At 39.1% G+C, this 14,934-nt stretch overlaps 1 long non-coding RNA gene across 1 annotated transcript in view; it reads right to left on the minus strand.

Moving 5' to 3' along the window:
• Positions 1-12,067: 12,067 nt before the first annotated feature.
• The window catches only part of LOC136697077 (uncharacterized), a 245,903-nt gene continuing 243,036 nt past the window's right edge, over positions 12,068-14,934 (minus strand). Inside the window, exon 3 of the long non-coding RNA XR_010802677.1 lies at positions 12,068-12,089. This is a non-coding gene — a long non-coding RNA (uncharacterized lncRNA). The remainder of the gene's footprint in view (positions 12,090-14,934) is intronic.

A 14,934-nucleotide genomic window follows, 5' to 3' on the forward strand; every position in this document is an offset into this window, starting at 1 on the left:
TGAAGCATTTGAAAGGAAGAAGCTGAAGTATGTGGATTTAGCGGCTGAGGTGCGGGAACGCAGGTGGCAGGCATATGTAAGACCGGTGGAGATAGCTGTTAGGGGATTTGTAGCTAAGTCTGCTACATCCCTGCTTGTGCAGTTCGGCATTAGGGGCTAGAAACTAAGGGCGGCTATGAAGGTGTTATCAGAAACAACTGAAAGGCCTAGTCAGTGGTTGTGGATAAGGAGAACACAGACTAGTTGGGGAAATGCATTGTAGAGATGTTATTGTGGTGGTTGGTGACGTAGCACGTAAATAGCACATGGATCTGGTGGCACTGGGTACAGCCTTAGACATCAGGAAGGCCAGTGTGGATTTACATTTGTTGATGGTTAAGGGTAAGGAATGACTGTAAAGCTGTCTTGGAGGGTGTCTTGGGCTTAAATCAGCGAAACACTGATAAGGGGAGGTGCCTAGGGCTTAAATCAGCGAAACACTGATAAGGGGAGGTGCCTACTGGTGACCCCTGTGAAGAGCTAGTGATGCAGTGTGTGGTTTGGGTACTCATGTGATGGGCTCAATGAGTAACCGTAGATGTTAAGGGCAGCTGGTTGCTGATCGGATCATAAACAGCCAGAGCAAACATAGGGTGTAGCTGTAGGATTGGAACAATGGGAATTGTGTGGCTGCCGGTAGGAAGAGTGTGGGGTGGGCCCTATGTGAAGCTCTAATGAATTGGCATTCATTACATCATATCTTGTGTATGATTATTATTAGTACACATGCATAAAATATATAATTTTCTATTTTCTATATATTTTCTATATAATTCCCCACAACACCTATCTCTATGATTATGTAAGACCCATTTTTATGATAATGTTAGTCATTTCTATTGTTGTATCATATTCATTGTTCTATTGTATACACTCAGTGGCGCTGCCAGGGATTTTGGGCAACATGAAAACATTGGAACCCTGGTTACACTATATATTTCTCATGGTTTGCTAAACCCCTTTTCATAGTTAGGTTGGTCTCTTTTTTATTACAATGAACGCACAGCTGTAAGTTCAACAAATACAGTAGTTAGTGATGTAATGTAGTTTGCTTAGCAGGAGATGGTGCTGCTGTTTCAAAATTTATATCACTGAGAGTAGTATTACAGTGTGTATAACATCAGGCGGTGCTGCAGGCTCAATAATAAATTCCAGAGGGGTGTAATACAGGTGGTGATACAGCACTGAGGAACATAAATACGGTTCACCATCAGATATTAACTGATCATATGACAAGTAGTTTTGTTCTTAAGTACTTAATACATGATGCTTATACATGACTAAAATAAAAAGTGCTTTTAATGTTGGTACCTTATTCTGAAACCAAGCTGTCAAATCAAATCAAAGATTATTTGTCACATACACAGTTATACATGGTACAAATAGCAGTGAAATTCTTTGACGAAAGCCTACACAAATAGGAATAGAATAAATATACACATCAATTCAATGGTGTTAAATCAAAATTTGCTGTGCATTAATAATAGTATATATATATATATATATATATATATATATATATATATATATATATATATATAAAATAGAATAAAATAAAATATAAAGACAAATATATAATAAATTAAGAAGAATAAAGTTAAAACTGTACAAAATACAACAGTGCAAAATATAAAGAGTATAAGTAAAAGTCAGCATTGTGTAAATGTACTGATGGGAATTAAAGTACATAATGTGCATCTGAATGTGCAACTTAATGCAGTTCAAAAGTGACAAAGAGATCAGTGATTTTTTTTTTTACTGTGGTTTTACAGGGTTCTTACCATTAAACATCATTTTATCAGAAAAGTTACCTGCTTCATGGAGGGCTTTTTTGATTTACTATTTAAACATTCACACATAAAACTTTAAACCAGATTTTGGAACCTTACTTTGATGATTTGATCGTTTTCAGCCACAAGAATTCCTCAAGGTCAAGCTCTGGTGTTGGATTCATCTTGTAGGTGTTAGATGATGTTTCATCTGTCCACTGACCACTGAAATGCTGCTCCACACCCCAATGCTGGGAGGGATTTATACACCTCTATCAGATTTGTGATATTGAGCTGGGTTACCTTAAGCCAGAGGTATTCAAAGGTTTTCCTCTGGAAGACTCCATTCCCAGTTTTTTGAGAATTTGGGCCCCAACTTAAATACAATATGTTTGTATACAAGTCAGCACAGCAAATCAGGTAAAATCATCCCATTTTCTATATCCGACTAACAAGATTTTCTTTATCTTTACTAACTTAGATAATTATATTATTTAGATAAAGTATATATATATATATATATATATATATATATATATATATATATATATATATATATTAGGGCTGTTGGTTAATTATAATAATCACTTGCTGTGATTAATGGCACTGTCCCTTTTTAAGTCTGGAATGTTAAATAAATTCCAGGTGACGACCTTATGAAGCTGATTGAGAGAACGCAGAGAGTGTGCAAAGCTTTCAAAGTAAAAATATATATTTTCTGTCACGCCTATTGTTCGTACTGAGTAACATATATTAAATATATCGCAAATTTGCAACTGCCCACTTCATAGCTAGACCAAGGGCAAATGTTTAACTTTATTTCGAACATTTAAAAATAAGCAATTTTCCTAAGGAGATGAATAAAAGTTTGTCGTTTTTCATTTTTTCTCTTCTTCACACACACATGCAATAACTCAACTAATGCTAAATCTAAAATTAACATTCGTCTTCATTTGAGGACATGCTAGAAAAAGATTTTGGTTCCCACAATGAGATACATCTCTGGACTAGACACACACACACACACACACACACCTCTCCTTGTCGACAGATTTGTGGGACTTTGGTGGACGATGAAGGACAAAATCTGTTATCTGTCTGAAATACAGTGCAAGTGTGTGTGTGTGTGTGTGTGTAAGAGCAAGAGTGCACCTGTCTAATAGATCTTTATGTACGCATGTGTGTGTGTGTGCTCTGAGCTTCAATGATATCGTGTTAGCCATAGTTTTCTAGACTTAACCTCCCAGTTGGTAGCATGAAAGGGTTACAACTAAAATAAAAGGTAACATACGGGTAACTTTAAATTAGAATATAATGAAAATGTTGATTTATTTCAGTAATTCCATTCAAAAAGTGAAACTTGTATATTATACTCATTCATTACACACAGACTGATATATCTCAAGTGTTTATTTCTTTTAATTTGATGATTATAACCGACAACTAATGAAAGCCCCAAATTCAGTACCTCAGAAAATTAGAATATTGTGAAAAGGTTCAATATTGAAAACACCTGGTGCCACACTCTAATCAGATAATTAACTCAAAAGGCCTTTAAATGGTCTCTCAGTCTAGTTCTGTAGGCTACACAATCATGGGGAAGACTGCTGACTTGACAGTTGTCCAAAAGACGACCACTGACACTTTCACAAGCAGGGCAAGACACAAAAGGTCATTGTAAAGAGACTGGCTGTTCACAGAGCTCTGTGTCCAAGCTCATTAATAGAGAGGCGAAAGGAAGAAAAAGATGTGGTAGAAGAAATTGTGCAAACAATAGGGATAACCACACCCTGGAGAGGATTGTAACACAAAACCAATCGAAAAATGTGGGGGAGATTCACAAAGACTGGACTGCAGCTGTGCGTCAAGAGCCACCACACACAGACGTATGCAAGACATGGGTTTCAGCTGTCGCATTCCTTGTGTCAAGCCACTCTTGGAGAAGAGACAGCATCAGAAGCGTCTCACTTCCACAAAGGACTGGACTGCTGCTGAGTGGTCCAAATTTATGTTCTCTGATGAAAGAAAATTTTGCATTTCTTTTGGAAATCAAGGTCCCAGAGTCTGGAGGAAGAGAGGAGAGACACAGAATCCACATTGCTTGAGGTCCAGTGTAAAGTTTCCACATTCAGTGATGGTTTGGGCTGCCATGTCATCTGTTGGTGTTGGTCCACTGTGTTTCTGAGGTCCAAGGTCAACGCAGCCATCTACCAGGAAGTTTTAGAACTTTATGCTTCCTGTTGCTGACCAACATCATGGAGATGCAGATATCATTTTCCAACAGGACTTGGCACCTACACATAGTGCCAAAGCTACCAGTACCTGGTTTAAGGACTATGGCCTCCCTGTTCTTAACTGGCCAGCAAACTCGCCTGACCTTAACCCCATAGAAAATCTATGGGGTATTGTGAAGAGGAAGATGCAATAGGCCAGACCCAACAATGCAAAAGAGCTGAAGGCCACTATCAGAGCAACCTGGGCTCTCATAACACCTGAGCAGTGCCACAGACTGATCTACTCCATGCCACGCCACATTGCTGCAGTAATTCAGGCAAAAGGAGCCCCAGCTAAGTATTGAGTGATGTACGTGCTCATACTTTTCATGTTCATACTTTTCAGTTCACCAGCATTTCTAAAAATCCTTTTATTTTGTGTTGGTCTTAAGTAATATTCTAATTTTCTGAGATACTGAATTTGGGGTTTTCATTAGTTGTCAGTTATAATCATCAAATTAAAAGAAATAAACACTTGAAATATATCAGTCTGTGTGTAATGAAAGAGTATAATATATGTTTCACTTTTTGAATGGAATTACTGAAATAAATCAATTTTTTTATGATATTCTAATTTTATGACCAGCACCTGTAGATGATTCTTGGAAACTACTATTTGTTTTCATTCAGAAGCTCTGCATCTTTTAATGTGGAACAATATGTCTTAGTGTAAAATGGGACCATAGCATGTACATTGAAGTTAACCTGTTTGTAAGTGTTTATTCACTGTCTGAATTACCACATAAACTCATTTTTAACTTGCGTTTAACTTTTGCCTAGAGGTTTAATATGCAGGTATGCAATGATAAAATTACATCATAATACAGTGTGAAAAGACAAAATGCTATATATTTTTACAGCTAGACGAGCAGTGGTGGACAAAGTACACAAACTATGTACTTTTACTCAAGTACAGATGCTCAATGTAAAATATTACTCTAGTAAATGTAGTCCTCCTTGTAGACCTCCACTTGAGTAAAAGTACAAAATTATTTACATTTAAATGTACTTACGTATCGAAAGGAAATGTACCATGATGTGTTATGGCCCTAATGTCCTATTATAATTTTTTTTAACAAGACTCATGCTTAACACACTGTAGGTGAAAAGACTATAGTGTCACTCTTGTTTCCCCCAGTCTTTTAATAGAATGTCATTAATTAGTCTGACGTGGATGAACACAGCAGACACTGCCAAAGATGAAATACAATGAATGATGTCAAATCAACTATTACTTACACCCAAGGTGCTGCCCTCCAAACCAACAGAGGTTGCTGTCTCCTGAGTATTAAGCCTAATTTATGCTTTTGTGTTAAACCTATATCTTAGGCAGCGTGGCCTGACGCTCACCTCTCCAGAAATGTAAATCACTGTGTCTACGCAGACCACAACGACTGTGATTGGTCTGCAGTCAGACAAACATGGTTCAAGCTCAAATCAAGTCCAGAAATATTAACTCCTCTACACTACACTCCCTAAATAGTGCACTTTAAGGATTTGTAAATCTAATACCACAACACCACTACATTGTGTATTACACAGGGTTGAAGATGATGTTTGAAAGTCAGCCCTAGTTGTTTGTTGGTGTAATTGCAGAGCAACACAAATAATCCATCCATCCATCCATTATCTGTAACCGCTTATCCAATTTAGGGTCGCGGGGGGTCCAGAGCCTACCTGGAATCAACACAAATAATGCACACATATAAACTTAAAATGTGTGCCTTAAGTGTGGTCTTAAGTGTGTTTTTTACTCATTTAGGAACACTTGGTAAGATTTGGTTTTTTTCTGCTCCTGGAGATCCCCATAGTCAATTAACTTTTACAACACTGTACTGAAATTGGTAGGGAGGGGGAGGAAAGTGGTGTCTTCCTACTCTCCTCCAAAAGTTACATAGTTGGTTGAAGCTGAAGGAAGCCCTTCTCAGACAGGTCACATGCTCAGTTTGATTGTTAGTTGCTGTTTAGTCAAGTTCCTAAGCTTCGTTTTAGATTGTTATTTAAAGTCTTTATTGCTTATCTGTTTGCTTACCTATCTTAGTCAGTTGTAGTTAGTGTTCACACTATTACAGGTCAGTGAACCATCACAATGATTTTGAAGCTCTAATTTTAAGGTAAAAATATTACATAGTGTTCCTTTAAGCTCTCTGTTTTGTCTACATTGTTGCAGAGAATAGTTTGAGCTACTTTTGCAATTCTGAGACACCTGTCTTTTAAACAGACTATGTTTTTTTTTTTTTTTTTACTTTATGCCTGATACTCATTTTTGCCATTTCCAATTGTTTATCTCTCTGTGCTGATTTTTGGGTTTTGGAATATTTCTTTTGGTTTTGACCTTGCTTCACATATTGTGTTTAATAAATCTCCAACTGACTCTCACCCGCAGTGAATGATTTGTGTCATCTACAGATTCGTAAACTGTGTATATACACAATAATAAACGAAGACTTGTCTCCTAGCAACGGTGTAGTTGTGTGTCGCACGGAGTAGGGTGATTTGTTCAGACATGTTATGGTTTTGTTCACACATAAACCAAACGTAATGGTAGATTTTCTTAATTTAGATTTCAGTCTGTTACACTGAGATCTGCTGGAGTCACTACACTAATGAAAATATTCACATAAACTTTTCTATCACACTCAACCTACTACTAATTGCTTCTCTTTACTCTTTTCTGAGAAAATGGTGTTCCATTGATGGAAGGTTGTCTGCTTGGTTCTCCTGCAGTCCACACCAAACCAGCAGCTCACTTCCATCTACAGCTGCCCGCCTCGGACCCCTTGCCATTACCCACCACCATCAATTACACAGACGTAGAAACAGACTTGGATTATTCAGGTTGACATTCAAGCTGATGCTTCCAGTGGCCCCAAATTATATTCAAACGATCAGTTCTGACACTAATTGTGTAAATCTGCTTTGTGACAACAGTAGTTGTAAAAAGTGCTATATAAATAAATTTTGATTGAGTATAAAGTAAGATATTTGACTTTAAAATGTAGTTAAATGGAGTTAAAGTAAAATGTCGCCCAAAAATTACTCAAGTACAGTAACTAGTTACATTTACTTTGTTACTGTACACCACTGTAGCAGAGTGATGTTTTTGTGTAGTAAGATATTCTTAAACACTGGCTGATTTAGTGATGGTTTATTTAGTTTAATTAATTTAAATGCCCTTGTTTTATGATCAGATGTGATGTATACAGTTTTAAGAATAAGGAACGTTGTGTGTGAGACAGCTCTTAAAATATAACACACATTCAAGAACAGGAGAGGGTGACCTGCTGAATCTGATAAAGAAACAATTCATACACCTCACTGCTGATTTACACATGTGCGCACACGGACAAACACACACACACTGTGTGAATACAGTGTCTTTGTGTCATGCTGTGTGAGAGAGAAGTGTCTGCTGCTTTATTAGAATCTGTAATTGATGTACTGACCCTCATATGGGTCAGTAGACACTATCATTACTCATCCAGCATCAGTGTGTGTGTGATGTCGGACATTGAGGACACTCATCACTCTGCAGACGCCATCATAAAACCTTCTACAATACTGCAGGATGAACTGACTGCTAAGCTTTAGGTTTTTTTTTTTCCTTTTGTTATCATCAAGGGTAGTAGCCGCAACATCAGTCTCCTTATCTCCATTACCAACTTTATCCTGATTGTCGCCATCACCATGAATGGCATCATCATCATCATCATCATCATCATAATCACTTAATACCATATTCAACATGATCACCACCATCATTACAAGCATAAACATCATCACAACTGTCATCACAGTTATAATCACATGAGTGATTTTACCATAGGGTTAGGGTTATCAACCAAATCAACCAAACACTCATAATTCTCATCACCATCCCCATGACCACGATGGTCACCACATTGATTTATCCATTCATTCATTGTCTGTAACTGCTTATCCAGTTCAGGGTCGCGGTGGGCCTAGAGTATACCCGGAATCACAGGTGCAGGGCGGGAAAACACCCTGGAGGGGGTGCCTGTCCTTCACAAGGAAACACACACTCACACATTCACTCACACACTCACACCTATGGACACTGGGAGTAGCCAATCCACCTACCAACATGTGTTATTGGACCATGGGAGGAACCCAGAGTACCCGGAGGAAACCCACACAGACATGGGGAGAACACAAACTCCTCAAAGACAGTCACCCAGAGCGGGGCTCAAACCCACAATACCAGGACCCTGGAGCTGTGTGACAACGACAATACCTGTTGTGCCAAGGTGCTGCCTGGTTTACCAACATCTTTATTACCTTCATTATTCTCACAGCCATCAACATAGACATAAACCAACATCATGTGCACCAGCATGGCACCAACACCATCTTCAGTATAAATGTCATCATTATCATAATCATCAATAGAAACTTCAGTCTCACTACAATCATCATAACCCTTATCACTACTATTACCATTATCACCAACATCATCAGCTCAATCACCTATGGCGGCTCCTGTCAAATCTGTGTGTACATAGGTTGCCATTGTGCCTAAAGTGACTTGTGCAGTGGGTAAATTAAGAGCTAGCAATGTAGACAATTGACACATTGCATTGTACAAATTAATCAAAAAACTAATTTGACACTGCCCTATACAATTACACAGTGCTATTTTTCATAAATCCTTTTCTTTATCTACCTACTGTACAGTATTTGTGGATAGTTATATCCAGGATTTCATTATAAAAGTCACCCTCAAAAATATCTTAAAGATAGAAAGACCACATTTATCATTACTCATTTTACATTCAGTAGTTTTTTTCACTCTTACAGCAATTTGACAGAGTCTTCAGATAACATTTTATTTTAGGTGTAAGATATGCAGAATAAAATATATTGTGAAGTTTATGGTAGCTGTATTGACCAGATCACTAGCTGTTCTCTCTACACGACTCGAGCTGTTTGACGAGTTTGACGAGTTTGACGAAAGCACATAGGGCTAGCCCTCCTATAGAACCCATAGAAAATGAACTGGAGGCTCTGCAGTTTGAAAAAAGAGCCTTAACATGAGAGCCTGTGAGTGCAGACTGGAAATTGCTCAAAAAGAGGCTGAACAAAAGCTAATTTGGGCTGTCTGTGACATACAGAGGGGCATGCCCTCTGGCAGAGCTTGGTTAAAGGAAATGTTTGCCAGTCTGTTTGCATCCTTAAAAAAATGTAATGTGTTTACTAAGCCCCAGTGTCTTTAAGAGTGTAAAAGTCCGGTATGCTAAATTTCTTTCTCTGCTCATGGCAGAAAAAGGACATTTTGAAAGTTCTTATACAATGAATAGATTTCCAAACATTGAAAAGCATGAATCGAGATGAGGAATTTACTCTATTCCTGCTCCATAGGTGAGTAAAACTGTCTTATTTTGGATATAGAAAGAATTGAGTCTAAATTCCGGAGAGTGCTATCTGCATTAAAGTAAATGCAGATCAAAAGTGCTACAAAACTATTCGAATTACATGTGAGTTTCTGTGGTAATTAAAAATGGTAAATAAAAACTTGAACTTTGTTCAAATTTAGCCACAAACAGCCATTTTTTTCTCCTTAAACATTCCATTCCATTTTAAAAACTGTGGACCTTCTGAAAGGAAATCAGAGACAACAGCGCTTCCCAACATGTACCCCCCACAGCGCTTTCCCACATGTAGATATTGCCTTAAATACTGTGGCAGAATGAGAGAAAAAATGTCCTCCCTTTCTCTTTTGGTGGTGCATTGCTCCATTGCTCTAATGAAAGAACCACTCATGTCCATCACTGCTATGATGATGATGATGATGATCACCACCACCACCTCTAAAACTAATACTACTACCAATAACATGGCTACAGTGATCCCTATAATCATCATTATAAGAATCAGTCCTTCCTGTTGTTTAGTACTTCATTCCATTGAACATTTTTGGACCTTTCTACCAGAACAACAGAAACTTTTTATCCCTAAATCATTCTTTTAAACTAAACTATGGTAGTTTCAGACAAATAGATAGCTTTGGAACTTGTCAAACAGTCCTGCAGCAAAACACTGTAAAATAGTGACAGGTAGACACGATTAGTGCAATCAGATGTAGACAAATTAGCTCATTATGTGTGAAATAAACCTTTTTTTCTGTGGGAAGCTGTCATATTAATAAAAGCCCGTTCCAGCAGGCAAAATGAATCCTGCTGTGATGGATGCTGAATCTGTTGCGGCTCAGTAACAGCACATGCGGGATCATGCTGTGCTTACATGTCCTGAAGATGATATTTTTTGTTTTGTTTTTTTTTGTTTGAATTAAGTGCCATTGCACATGTCTGGGTTTCTCAGGTAAGCCACTAGACATTAGTTTAAAATGTTAAAATGTCTTGGTGAGATTTGCAGGAAAACAAATCCAGGTGTACTTTGAATTAAGAATATCTACAGTTTACTAAATTGTCTTAAGGAATTCAAACAAATCCTTAATTATTTACTGGGGGAAAAAATCAGTTATTTACTGTGAAAAACCTTAAATGTAAATTGACTATTATTGGACACAAATATGCAGATGTCAGTGTTGGTCATAAGAAAACTCAAGACACTCCAGCAGCACTGCTGTGTCTGATCTACTCGTACCAGCACAACACACATGAACACATCAAAACCACTTCAGTGTCACTGCAGGTCTAAGAATGAGCTACCACCCAAATAGATCATGCTCCTGTCTGGTCAGTGGAGCTGAGAGAATGTAAAACATTGTAGAAAATAGACAGTGAGTGTAAAAACAAGGAGGTCATAATATTACAGTTGATCAGTGTAGGTGCTTACAATCTCTGTACAATTAGAGTATATCAGATTTTCAGATCAGAATCACACGAGTTACCGAATGGAGGGAATGAGCACAAGACGAACCGTTATGAAATTTGGCATGTGCCATAATCTAACTATTTACAGAGAAAGGTGTACATCTCTTTAAATATCTGCCTACTCCAGCCAAGGGCAGAAGTGAATGAACCAATGCTGTTTTTCCTGGATTTACCAGCTTCATATTTAACTTTCTGTTTCCACATTAATATGTTCCACCACTAGATGAGGCAGACATTTTCTTAGTTGCAATTTTCTTATGCAAACCTTTGATTCCACATTAATTGGGTCAGTTTATGAAGATAATATCGTTTTTCACTAATTTATTATTTAATACTCTGTCCCACTTTAAATAGCTGATGTATACATAAAAACATTGTAAATGTACATTTTAAAAGTAAAATTTAAAGCATATATGGTCGATTCCAGGTTTAATTTAGCTGCCTTTGTTAAACAGTTGTCACAGTTGAGGGAGGATGAGGAGGTAGACGTACACACAAAGAATATTTATTTAAACAAAACCAAGGCAAACAGAAAAACAAATATGAGCAGGGAGGCAAGAAAACAAACTAGAACTCAGTGGAACATAACTAGGACAGGAACATAACTGTCAACTGGTGGTAATGTGTAAAACACATCTACACACACACAAGAACCGACAAGGGAGCACTGAAACAAATGGACTATATATACACACAGAGCATTGACAAGGAACACCTGGGACTGATAACGAGAGCAGGACTACAAGGAGGAGACACTGATGAGAGGGTGGAGCTGAAGCAGGACTAGGGCAGAGACAGGAAGTATAAACAGAGCCATGTGCTAAATGGTGGCACGGTGGCGCAGCTGACACTACCCCCTCCAGGGACCTGGAGGTTGTGTGTTCAATTCCTGCTCCGGGTGATTGTCTGTGAGGAGTTGGTGTGTTTTCCCCATGTCCATGTGGGTTTCCTCCGGGTGCTCTGGTTTCCTCCCACAGTCCAAAAACACACATTGGTAGGTGGATTGGCGACTCAAAAGTATCCATAGGTGTGAGTGAATGTGTGTCTGTGTTGCCCTGTGAAGGATTGGAGCATCCTCCAAGATGTATTCCCGCCTTGCGCCCAATGATTCCAGGTAGGAATGATTCTAGGTAGGCTCTGGACCCACCGTGACCCTGAACTGGATAAGCAGTTGCAGATAATGAATGAATAAATGAGCACATGGTGAGGAAAACAGGATGTGACGTGTGCACCCTCCAAACACCTAAACCCTCCTGAAGCTGGTGCAGGAGAGGAAAATAAAACAGAACAAGACTGACAGGTCAATGAACTAATAGGTGACAGGACTCAGGACAAGACAGGAGCAGACACAGAAAATGGAGCTGGGGACATGACAAAACTGGAAACAGGAGACTAGACTCTGGGCAGGACAGGGGAGCATCAGGAGACAAAACTTGAGATTGGACAGGAGACAAGACACGCAACAAGAACAGAGACTGGACTCAGGACAGGGGCAGAAACAGGAGACTGAACATCATACTGGAACAAGGGCTGGAAGACTGGAAGGGAGATTGAACTGGGGACAAGAGACTAGACATAAACCGACAATGGACAGGACTAGAAACAGGAGACGGGACAAGACAAAGGACAGAACTGGAGACTGAAACAGAGACAAGACAGAGCTAGAGATGGGTGACAAAGCACTGGACTGAAGAGGGGAACGAACTGGAGACAAAACCTGAGGAGGGACAGAAAAATGAACTGGGGACAAGACAGTTTGCTGCCATCTCAGGGACAGGAGCAGAGGAACAGAAGCAGTGGGATCCGCCTCAGGCACAGGAACAGAAGCGGCAGAGGTCGCCAATATCACGGGAACAGGAGTGGCTGGAGGCGCTGTGGACACTGGAGCAGCAGCAGTATGCCATCCTGCAACGACATCCACAGAGGCAGGAGGCCCTGCAGCAATGTCCACGGAGGCAGGGGGCCTTGCGAAGACGTCCATGGAGGCAGGGACTTGGGCTGCTAGAGGAGGTGGTGCTGGAGCTGTTGAGGGTTCGAGAGGTCCAATGGGTGCATTCATGAGGAAGTCCATGAAACCCTTCCAAGGATCCTCATGAAATACGTCCCTGTTATCCTCACCTCTTCTGACCTGAGGTTCGAGGCTAACAGCACCAACTCTCAACAACCCCCGAAAATCTTCCCTGAGCTTGAGGGGGCAGTCCTCTGGTGAGGGGGAAACTCCAGCACGCTGCTTCCACCGACTCCGTTGGTGTCCACAACAAACCCCGCTGGAGTGCCAGGACCTGAACTGAACAGAGTGCACCTAATCGCACACCTAGCAAACGGATTCCTCACTATGTCCATTATAAAGGTCGGTCCTTCTCTCACATATTTATTTAAACAAAACCAAGAGTAACCCCTGAAAATATTTTGATTGGTATTACCACTGACAGAAAATGAGAAGTAGCACTTATAATTGGCCGATAATTTTGGTTTTTTCCATTATTCATAAAAAAATTATTTTTCATTCATTATTTTGTTACCCCATCTCTGAAGGGTTAGTAGGGCCTGACTGAATGTAAAAGACAAACAAAAGCAAATCATAGACTGAAATCTCTTGAAAAACTGCCTGCACACATGTGAACATATGTTTGGGAAAAACATGGGGGAGAGAAAAAGGGAGCTTACATCTATTTTTCTACAGCTTTCAAAGTCTTGGTATAGTTCTCCAAGGCACTCTCTATGGGCCCCACAGGGAAAGATAGAAGCTGTATTCCTCCTACTGTAGACAGCTGCAGAAGGTGCAGCAGAATTAGGCAATTTAAAACAAGGAAGCACAACTGTGTCAATTCCAGTTGTAGTTGGAGCCAAAGCAATGGCATCAGTTCAGCATTGGCTTTTGAATGTTAGCCATGAGTTATAGAAAAACAGTTCAGAACTTTGTTAGTCTCTAGAATCTAGCACATTTACCAAGTCTTGGCATGATGGTGCTGAGAGTGGTTTCACAGATTTCCGAAGTCAAGCTGTTTATTTTCCTTTTTTTGGTTACCTCATTTATCCAATATTCAATGTTATCTCTCCAGACTGTATCCATTTTTACTTTTGAACCAGATCATTTATCTGGATTTTTTTGTCCCAGAATAATTATAATATATATATTTTCAACCAACAAAAAGTGATTTGGGGAAGAGAGGAGAAAAAGAGCGGTTAGTCATCTGTCTCACGGCAGGGCTTCTCTCACACTCTGGTGGACCAGAGTCACTTTCTGCTGCTCCGGCGGCATCTTACGGCTCATCTCATCATGAGCTGGAGGCTGGGTGTTTTACTGGTGCTGAATTCCGTGACTCCTGGACATGTCAGCTCTCTGCATAGTGGGTTCTTTGGGACAGCTCGGATGATGTAGCATCTGGTTACAGCTTGTGCATGTCCCTTAACAATATTTATATATGTGTTTCATTTCTTTTAATTTATTTTATCTTTGTGAAAGTGAAATTCAATAGGCAGGCTGATTATTTGTCATTTATTAAATGATTATTTGCATAATCTTCAAAATAACCTGACCATTAAAAATATTTTCAGTAGATATGGATCACTTAACATGCACAACTGGGGAAACACAGTTCTCTTTGGTTTGTTCAGAAGCTTTGCATCTTTTAAGGTGGAACGGTATGTTTGGAGGACTGTTGTTCTTATGTTGTTTAACATTTCTGTACGTTTTTATTCACTCTTTGCATTACCAAAGAAATTCATTTGTAACTCAAGTTTTGTAGTACTTTTGGTCTGTGTTTACGTTCATGCAGTTAGCTGTTTCCTGAATTTGGAAACATTTCCATCTTAAGTAATTTAAAAGAGTAATTTGAAACAAAATTAAGTGAACATTACCCACATATGGAGCAGTAATAGAGCAATATCCTCATCTTGGTTTGTGCTTTTCAAAGTTTGGAATTATCTCCATTGTTTAAAAAAAACAAATGTTCTGTTTAAGTACAAAACAAGCTAAAAAAGATCAGGTAATTAGTT

This window comes from Hoplias malabaricus, chromosome 1, assembly GCF_029633855.1.
Source record: "Hoplias malabaricus isolate fHopMal1 chromosome 1, fHopMal1.hap1, whole genome shotgun sequence".
In the NCBI taxonomy this organism is placed as follows: Eukaryota; Metazoa; Chordata; class Actinopteri; order Characiformes; family Erythrinidae; genus Hoplias; species Hoplias malabaricus.